The sequence below is a fragment of the Hydractinia symbiolongicarpus genome, chromosome 10, assembly GCF_029227915.1.
Source record: "Hydractinia symbiolongicarpus strain clone_291-10 chromosome 10, HSymV2.1, whole genome shotgun sequence".
Lineage (NCBI taxonomy): Eukaryota > Metazoa > Cnidaria > Hydrozoa > Anthoathecata > Hydractiniidae > Hydractinia > Hydractinia symbiolongicarpus.
This window is the reverse complement of record NC_079884.1, coordinates 10257820-10268481: the sequence shown is the minus strand read 5'-3', so window position 1 is coordinate 10268481 and position 10662 is coordinate 10257820.

Genomic DNA, 10662 nt, shown 5'->3' with positions numbered 1-10662 from the left:
TATATGTTGCGGTAAAAGGTTATAAGCTTCAAAAGCAAAATAACAATACTACAAGATTCACAGAATACCAGATAGTATATTCCATACACATGCTATAATGCATAATTAACTTTATCAACAAAACACCATATTACACTATTACAAGCTTTTTCATAAACTTTTCTATTCTCAATTTTTATAATTATATACAACAGAATTTGGTCTGTCTTGTGAATTCCTAACGACCATACACCTTCTAGACAGTGAAACACAACTTGTTTCCAGTTGTTTTTTAAGAATGTTATAGGGTCTATTTTTTTCCTAAACATTTTTCTTTACTTTATAGGGACCTTACGAAAAGTGCGACGAAGGTGAGGACGACGACGTATCTTACAAATGTACTTCAACTGATTCCCTCATTCTACCGTTCCGTTGCAACCGCGAGGACACAAAACTGCCTTTGATTTTTGAATTTTTGTAGCTGACCTTAGCAACCTCCAGCTAAAACTTTTTTGTACTTATTGTTTAGATTAAGGGGGAAAACAGTGCCCAACAACAGAGTAAAATAGGTATATAAAAAAGTTTTTCAATTTTTTTTCTTGCATAAAGCATCACTTGATACATAAAAGTTCAGTATATGTTTTTTTGAAATATACAGAATATGTATTTTTGAAGTTTAACCATGAGCATAATACCTGTGCCTGTTGTTTTCTTAGAAAAATGTGTTGGACTTCTGAGCATGAGGTAATGTTTTAAGAGAAGTTTTGCTTGCTGATTTGTTTTCGAAAAAAGATGGATCGAGAGAACAAGGATTGTGTCTTGAGTAAATTGCAGCTAATTTAAACAAAAGTGAAATGTTATGGTTTAGAGTAGATCAGAGAGCCCTAAGAGACAAATTGAAAAAATTATTACAATCTTTTGTATGGAAGAAAAACCAAGAAGAAAAAGGTAGCGGACTTGAAATTGAACCGCTATCAGAGACCGATGAACTTTTGCAATATACGAACGTAAAGATGAGGCTGAACGTTTACACACATCAGAGAGTGCAGCAAAAACTAAAAAAATTGATGAAGAAAAAAAACAGGCTGAAGATTATGCGGAAAATGTCTACTGAAATATTATCTGAAACAAGAAAACGAAAACAAGAGCGAGATTCTCAAGTTGAAACCCCTAAGAAACGCTCTTCTGGTGGTGATTTACGTGAGAAGTCTGAAAAAGACTTCCAATTAAGACAAGACAAATTAGAATTACGAAAAGAGGAGTTGAAAGTAACCAAGGCTAGGGAGGAAACTTTAATTTCCCAATCTAATGCAATGATCAATTTACTTACAAAGTTGGCAGATAAACTTTGTTAACCTTCAAATTATGTATATACATGGATGAAAAGTGAAAAAAATGTTATATTATGTTAATACATTATGTTGTATATCTTGTTACATATATGTCTTTTATATCGGTATTTTTTTATTATATAAAATATTGTTCCAACAAAGGTGGATGAAGGTTATAAAACTGAGAGATTTGATTTTTATACAAACACCCATGTGCATTTGTTAGAAGAGCACTGACTTTGTACATTTTTCCAATACTACTCAGGCCAACTTTCATATTCTTCTTAAAGTCTGTATGTTTGAAAGTATTTATAATTCCACCAAACACCCACTCAACAGACACCCTAGCAGCACTCATGCTTTTGTTTAAGTCTTTTTGTTGTTGATTCAAATTTGCTCCAGGACAGGGACTGAACAGGTGTCTTCTAAGAGGATAAGCAGGATCGCCATATATGCAGAGTATTTCTCCATTAGGACCATGAGAGAACTGTTGCAGTGTCTGTAACAAACCTGGCATGGCAAGAAGTGCACAATCATGTCTCTTGCCCTCCACTGGACCGTATAAATTAGCAACCAATCCATAAGGAGTACTGACAGCCAGATATTTCAAAGCATGATGGCTTTTGTGTCCATTGTATAACATTCTTTGTGCAACTTGTGGTCGACAACAGCCTCTCACAGTTCCATCTATAAACCCCCAAACGTTGTCAAGTGCAGCACCCCTCATATATATTGCATTTGCAAATAACATCAAATTTCCTGCTGTTAACCAGGGTTGATTCATGTTTTGCAGTAAATTTCCCCAGTTGCTATCTATGAAATCGATTGTTTGGTTGAAAATCATGCTTAGCTGCGGTACAGCCCTACCAAATCGAGAAATCATATCGAAGTATCTACAGGGGTAGGCTGGTCTACTTAAAACCACACACAGTGCTTCCAACGAATCAACTTTTAGGTCATTATAAAAGTAGCATGTTATTTCATTTGGCATATTAAGAGCACGAACAAGTCGCAAAATGTCATTCTTCATAAATCTAAACTCAGCAACCACATCATTGTCGCCCATTTCGTTTAAGTCAAACTAGCTATAACATGTGTAGTCGAAATCAGGGTTCTTAGATGTATTCAAGTGATAGAGTAAACAACACTCTTATCAGTTAATAAATTGTCTGAATAACAATAGAGCAAAGATTCTCTAGCTTCCCTGAAGTTTGGCATACTTTCACTTTCTGAAATGTTTGTTTACGTAATTCGCGCCATATTTCTTAGGTCGTTGTGGCGGGTTTTCGTAACTCCGGCAAATGTCAAACTCGACGCGCATTAAAATTATGCGGAAGCGTCGTCGTCTTTTAAACATTGCAATTTCTGTAAGGTCCCTTATACTACTTATGTGATGAAGGATATGCCTGAATATCATACAAATTCAACTACAAAGTTACAATAACAAATTTAAATTAATTTTACAATATTTCACAATTTATAAAAAAAGCTTTTTCCAAACAAAGTTGTTGCTTGAATCACAACATTAAAAATGTGTGGGGGTCATAAATAAAAACTAATACAGTATTCTTGGACAAGCTTTGAACTTATACTTACAATTATAATTTTAAACAAAAGAAGCTAAAGCTTAAAATCAGTGCAGGTTTTCTGGTTTAATTTTCTTTCAAAAGTGAATAAACAAAAACAGCTACAGTACAGTACAGATGTAAGCGTACGCGTATGCTCAACTTGCAAAAATAACTGCTTTCATTCAAAAAAACAATAGGATAGTGAGTTCTTTTCAAATTGAGCGAAAATAATTGCTTCGTGTTAAAAACAAAATCATAGCAAGAAACATCGTTTAAAAGCAATACTCTGCGCGAGAAAAAATTTAACGCAAAGGTCATTGAATCTTTATTTTTTTTAACAACGAAACTAATTATAGTAACGCGATTTTAATCTCGATATATTCACAAAACACAAGCTCCTTTAAAAAACAACAAATCCAATGATCTAAATATTTAAAAAAACTAATGCTACTTTTAAAACTTTTAGTAAATCGTCGAAACGTATTTTTTAACATGCAAAACTTTTAAAAGTTCTTTTTATAAAAACCAACGTTTAATAATGCAAACGGAAAAACCCTACGTTCGGGATAAGATTTCAAAAACAAATTAAATTTTAATATCGAAGAAAGAAATAATCTAAAAATATAACTTTTGACGTTCTGGAAAGAACAAAACACTCATTGTGAGAACATTTTGTTTAGATTTTAATACTGTAGAAAGAGTCTAAAATTATAACTTTCGACGCACATAAAAGGTGAAAACGCTTGTTATGGAAACATTTTGTTCTGGTGAGAATAAAAAGATACAAAGTTAAAAAACAAGTGTTTTTTCTAAAAAATAAATCTTGGAAAAAGATTTAGTGCAAATCAGTGTTTTAACATTATTTGAATTTTATAACATAATTATTTCCATCTCTTAAAAGATTTAAACAATGCTTCCAACAAACAATGCTTCTCGCTGTCTATTTAGTTTTCGCGCAAATCCTTTATTTAATAAAACTGTCAAACAATGGCTCACCGTGTCACATTGGTTAGAGTCGATAACATTTTAAATACTTTAAAACTATCTAACAAAGCTTTCCTATCGCCGTTCTTCGTTCTTAAACTTTCTAAAAAATCATTTCTATCGCCGCTCTTCGTTCTTAAATTTTTGAACTGCGATCTAAAAAAACATTTCTATTGCCGTTTCTCGTCTATAAACTTTTAAAACGCGATCTAAAAAACCATTTCTATCGCCGTTTTTCGTTTTTAAACTTTTAAAATGCGATCTAAAAAACATTTCTATCGCCGTTTTTCGTTTTTAAACTTTTAAAAAGCCATCTAAAAAAACATTTCTATCGCCGTTTTTCGTTCATAAACATTTAAAACGTGATCTAAAAAACATTTCTATCGCCACTTTTTGTTTTTAAATTTTTAAAATGTGATCTGAAAAAACATGTCTATCGCTGTTTTTCGTTCTTAAACTTTTAAAACGCGATCTGAAAATGCTTTTCTATCAAAATTAAAGTTTCAATCATCATCATCATCATCATTTTCGGCTTAACGTCCGTTTTCCATGCTAGCATGGGTTGGACGGGGTATATTAATGACCCTCTTCCAATCTGATCTAGACTGTGTTAGATCTAAACTCAACTCCCTCTCTATCAAGTCTGTCCTTATAACCTCCTGCCAAGTCTTTCTCGGTCTTCCTCTGGGCTTTGCCCCAGGAACTATCAAGTCTCTACACTTTCTTACCCAATTATCCTCCTCCATTCTTTCCAAGTGCCCCAGCCAATTCAATCTTCTTATCTGGATAACATCTTTAATTCTACAGAGACTTAGCCTGCTTCTTAGCTCATCTGAACTCTTTCTGTCTCTCAGACTGGCATTACACATCCACCTAACCATTCTCATATCATTCCTTTCTAAACGGTCAAGATCTTCCTGCTTCACTGCCCATGTCTCACTACCGTACAACATAACACTTCTTACACAGGCCTCATACAACCTACCTTTTACCTCAATTGACAGGACTCTGCTAGTCAATAAAGGAAGTAACTCTCTAAACTTTTTCCAAGCAGAACCTATCCTGCAAGTAACACTTCTTCCAACACCCCCTTCACTGCCCAACATATCACCTAAGTAACAGAAGTTCTTAACTATCTCTAACGAGCCACTGTTGTACATCATTAAAGCTGGAAATACTTCATTCTCTATAATCTCACCTTTGCAACGCTTGCATACAAACTGTATGCCAGCTCTTAACCTTCCACTAATACTACTGCACTTCTTATGTACCCAATGCTTGCAAGTCTGACAAAAAATTGAGTTACTACCAACCCCTTTCCTGCAAACTCCACAAGGCCACTTTCCAACTACAAGGTCACACTTGGCTGCAATGCTACTTATCATGACTTTAGACTTTGCTGTGTTTACCTTCAGCCCTTTCTCTTCTAGTCCTTTCTTCCACTTCTCAAACTTTTCAACTAATTCTTCCATCGACTCTGCTATGAGAACCAAATCATCTGCATACAATAACTCCCATGGGCAACCTGTTCTGAACTCCATCGACAGCGCTTCTAAGACTAGAATAAACAACAAAGGACTAAGTACAGAACCCTGGTGTACACCAACATTTACACTAAATTCATCACTAAGTGAATCGTTAATCCTGACACGACTTCTAGCATTGCTGTACATAGACTGAACCATCGTAACTAGCCACTCATCTACACCTAATTTTCTCATAGCCCACCAAATAACTTTACGTGGCACTCTATCAAAAGCTTTCTCTAAATCTACAAAGGCAAAATAGAGATTCTTTCTCTTTCCTAAATACTTTTCCTGAAGCTGTCTGAGTAAAAATATTGCATCTGTAGTGCCACGCCCTGGAACAAAACCAAATTGCATCTTATCTATATCAATTCTTTCTCTAAGTAACTTATCAATCACTCTTTCAATAACTTTCATTACTTGATCAACCAACTTCAAACCTCTATAGTTACCCCTTTCTAATGCATCACCCTTGCCCTTGAAACAATTCACTATTACACTCGACTGCCACTCACTCGGAATAGCACCATCCTTTATAATCTGGTTAGCAAGACTTGTAATAAGCTCAACTCCAATATATCCAGATGCTTTTACCATCTCTGCGACAATACCTGATACTCCTGCAGCCTTGCCAATCTTCATTTTCCTAATAGCCTCCACTACCCATTCTGTCTTGATCTGCATGGCTGGCCCTTCTACGACATCATCATCAGACAAATTATCCTCGTCCCAATCAAACTCAGTGTTAAGCAACCTCTGATAATGATTCTTCCAAGCTACCCTTTTCTCCTCCTCTGTGCTAGCCAAAACACCTTCATCATTACGTATACACTTCTCACCTACAATATCTTGATTAGTCTTCTTCATTTGCTTTGCTATCTTGAATACCTCATTGCGCTGGTCTTCCCTTCTTAACACATCTGCAAATCTGTTTCTCTCTGCTTCTGATTTTGCCTTATACACTGCTGTACGAGCCCGACGCTTAGCTTCTAAGTAAATATTTTTACTACCACCTGACTCCCACTCTTTCCAAAGTTTCCTCTTTTCCTTTATACACTGGTCAACCTCATTATTCCACCACCAGGTCTGTCTATGTCTAGCTGGTCCTTTCGTCCACCCACAGGTATCATCAGAAGCTTCTAGAAGACAATTCTTCAAAGTAGTCCAAGTACTTTCAACATTGTCACTATCACATTGACTATTGTAGGATAACTGCTGAACTTTTGCACTAAATTGTCTTGCTACAATCTCTTCCTTCAGCTTCCAGACTTTTCGACAGGGCCTGTACTTTCTCTTGGCTTCTCTGACACTCTTCAAGATAATATCACAAACCAGCAACCTATGCTGGGAAACACACTCTTCCCCCGATATAACTTTCACGTCCTTCACCACTTTCTTGTCTGACTTTCTAACCAAAAAGTAATCTATCTGTGTCTTACAACCACCTGACTCATATGTTATCAGCCTACTCTGTCTCTTACTGAATGATGTGTTGCAAACCACCATGTCCGTTGCCATTCCAAACTCAAGCAATCTCTCCCCTTCCTTATTTCTGCTCCCAAATCCATAGCCTCCATGCACACCTCTATAACCTTCAGATGACTTCCCAACATGACCATTAAAGTCGCCGCCCACCATGACAAGTTCAGTGTCTCCAAACTTTGATGTGACTGCTATTAACTCATCATAAAACTTATCTTTATCTTCCTCACTGAGTCCACACTGTGGAGCATAAACTGACAGAAAAGTGACAATCCTATTACCTATCAAAAACTTTATCACTATAATACGACTATTACACGCATAACATCTATTACTTTTTCTACCCACTTCTCTGCAACGAATATGCCAACTCCTCCATATCCATCCATATCAATCTTGATATCCATATCCATCATATCAATCAATCTTTGTTAAAATATAATTATTTCTATCGCTTAAAAGCTTTATTTAACCCGCGCAACCAACAATGCCTTCTCGCTAGTTTATTTAGTTTCCACGCAAAACTGTTATTTAATAAAAATATTAAACAATGACTCTTCGTGTCACATTGATAGAGTTGATAACATTTGCAATTATGCTATTGGGAATAGTTATGATAACACTATCAAACAATAGTTATGCACAGTTATAATAAGCTATTTTTTCTTCAAGAATCTTTTGTTTATTACGCGCTAGTTAATGACTTACAAGACTCGCAAGATAATTAATAAGAACAAAAGACAAACAACTACCACCTCCGAGAAAAAGGAGTGAAACTTGAGCGTACACGTACGCTTACATCTGGACTGTACTGTATATATAGACAGATTTAACCCTGTCTAATTTTTTAGCACTACGTATCGAACAAAAAAAATCATGTTTTTCAAAATTGATGTAAAAGTTGTCTTTTGCTACCTCTACAAGATGCCTAATGAAGGTCTTTTTAAATATCTTTTTAACTCTGTCTTTTATAAAACCAAGAAAAGACGTCTTTCAGTTGTCACAACAGAACGCACTATTAATAGATGTCTAAAACAGGTTTATAGGCCATCTAATTGCAACACTTCTTTGAAAAACATAAAAAAGACTTAGTCTTACAGAAAAAAATGGCGGATGTAGCACAAATGCTATTCCTCAATTAAGCAAAATGTCAATCATGACTATGGCAACAAAGCTGAACCAAATCGCATAATAAATGTATGTTGGTGGGTTTAATAAAAATATTTCCCCTCTGGGCATGTTAGATTATGGATTAGAATCTAGACATAAAGAACATGCAGACACATGGTTTTTCTATAAGTTGAAAAGGTAGCTGACTTGCATTAGAAGGTATCGAGCCAGCTCAATAATACTTTAAAGCTTTTTTAAAGCCAAGTTTTACTTCTATAATTAGCTAGCCAGCACAACAAATTTTGTGTTTTGTAAGTTTGACTAATGAGAGGAAACTAATAAGAGGGATTATGAGCACATTGTACGGTATGCCTCAGTTCTTCTGGCATAAAAACGTCATGTGACTTGGCTTCCGTCCATAGGGATTGAACTTTTGTGGGAAAACAAACACTTTGGTCTAACGTTCCTTAATTTTTCCCCACCACCTCCCCATACAAGAATGAAAAGCATTATCTTCACACAGATTTATTATAAAAAAAGAACATAAAGTATTTACTAATTAATTTTAGTCTACTAATTCAAAATTAAAAATATTTGTTAAAAAAAAAATGATTTGTTTTGGCAAACCTTCCGCCATGTTGTAAAAAATGATGACAACAGCAAAACTATACATCTTTTTCCAGTACATTTTCAAGACTATAAAATTAAGTTACAAGCAACCTTGAGCCCGGGGCTTACCGAAGCTTTTTGAAATTCGTTCGATGACATCCGCGGCGTTTTATATTTTATAAGAGAATGTGCCCTTAAAAGATATTGTTAACCTCGATCCCAAGTCGTCACGTATCGCTTTCCATTGTTGATATGGAAGATGAAACGCGTAGTAATTGTATGCGTTTCAACCTCTCAATGCTACTAGCCCTTAGATTGATGTTGGCCCCAGATTTGTAGTTTGATTTGAATAAGTTTACCTTTCTTTACTGGTGTTTAATTTGGCATATAATAAATAAATCTTGATCTTACTATGTGAAATTCAATAACTTAACCAACTATGCTTGTTAAAGAATTATCGTGAAATATGTCTGATATTTTTAGCGATAATTTAATTTCACATATTTGAAAAATTCAAAGTTTTCGCGAGAATTTTATTTCGCGAATTCAAGGATAATTCGCAAAAAGTCGCAATATTTTCCCTCGTAAGATAACCAACGCCTTACTCAGTGCATAACTTTTATAAGAATATACTCAAAATATGTGAGTTTTACATTATCAAGCCAAGGCCCACATTCGGGACGGAATAACTACTTTAAAAAAAAAATTAAGTCTTGTTAACACAGACAGACAATGAAATCACATTTTTTTTAATATTTTGAGTTGTAATATTTTCTTTAAAAAAAAATGGAAACACTTGTTAATAGGTTATTTTTTTGGTCTACTCACTCTCTGCGCTCATACACTAAAACATGGGGGGATGCTCGTATTTACTACCATGGGGCTTGGCGTTGTGTGACTTTCACTCTTTGTATATCCGTATCTTGCATTACCTTAATGTTAATGGTAAAATGAAAATTCGAAATTCAAATTTTGCCTGCTCCAAAAACGGCTCAGGGTGCAGAAAACCCTGGGGATGAGGATGAGATGTTACTGCCTCAAATGTTGTTTTCATCATTACGTCGGTGCAATTATGAATCGGAATTTAGATTCAAAGTTTGGCCCTGACTGGGAACAAAAGACCACAATCTCCTTAAAAGCCCCTAAACAAATAACTAAATTAAAATTCATCCTCGTCCCCAGAGCTTGTTGCCTGTCAAAGCCGCTAGCGCTTACTTGACGTCTAACTTCGCAGCCGGCCTTGATGTCAAAAAGGCAAGAACCCCTGGGGACGAAGTTGATTAAAATGAATTTTTATTTAAGTTTTTAACTGATGTTTAAAAAAATACATGAATATTGCTACCACGTGTTTCGAAGAAAATGATTTTTCGTCGTACTATACTACGATATGTAGCGTTGCGTGCCGTTTGTTTATAATCGGTGACTGCATTATTAAGCCAGTTTTTTTAATATTGCTTCATCTGAATATCAAACTTACTCTTTCATTTAAATATTTAATTCTTTTTAACCTTGACGTATGGTGTTTCATCTCATGAGCTTCCACGTTTTTTGACATAAATGAGGACGAAATGCACCAGTCAATTATAATGTGGCATGTTTAATGAGTAAAACGCTAGCACTTGTGTTAAGTTTGCGTCGAGAGAATCACTTCCATTCGCATAAAAAATCATCTCCTTAGTTTCTTTCAATTCCGTAAATTATTCATCCTTTTTTCGGAAGTTAGTTGTTTACATAGGTGTGGATTGATAAGCATGACTAATTTATTACATTTTCGATCAATTATAAAAAGTGATAGTGATAGGATTGCAATCTTGTCCCCACACCTTCTTTTTCGCTGCGCTGTAACTTTATTAATGAAAAATAAAACGCGCATACACGCTTCCCAAATCACTAACTTATTACTTCTCTGTTCGGGGGTCGCGGTCGATTCCCGTTTATACTGCTATAGACATTTCGCACAGTTGCTCAACTTCAATTTCTGAATCAACTGCTATTTATTAGCAGAGTGAAACAGCTATATATTAATACATTAACATGTTTGTTCAACCTTGTTCCTAGCGCCTGTTGTCTCGG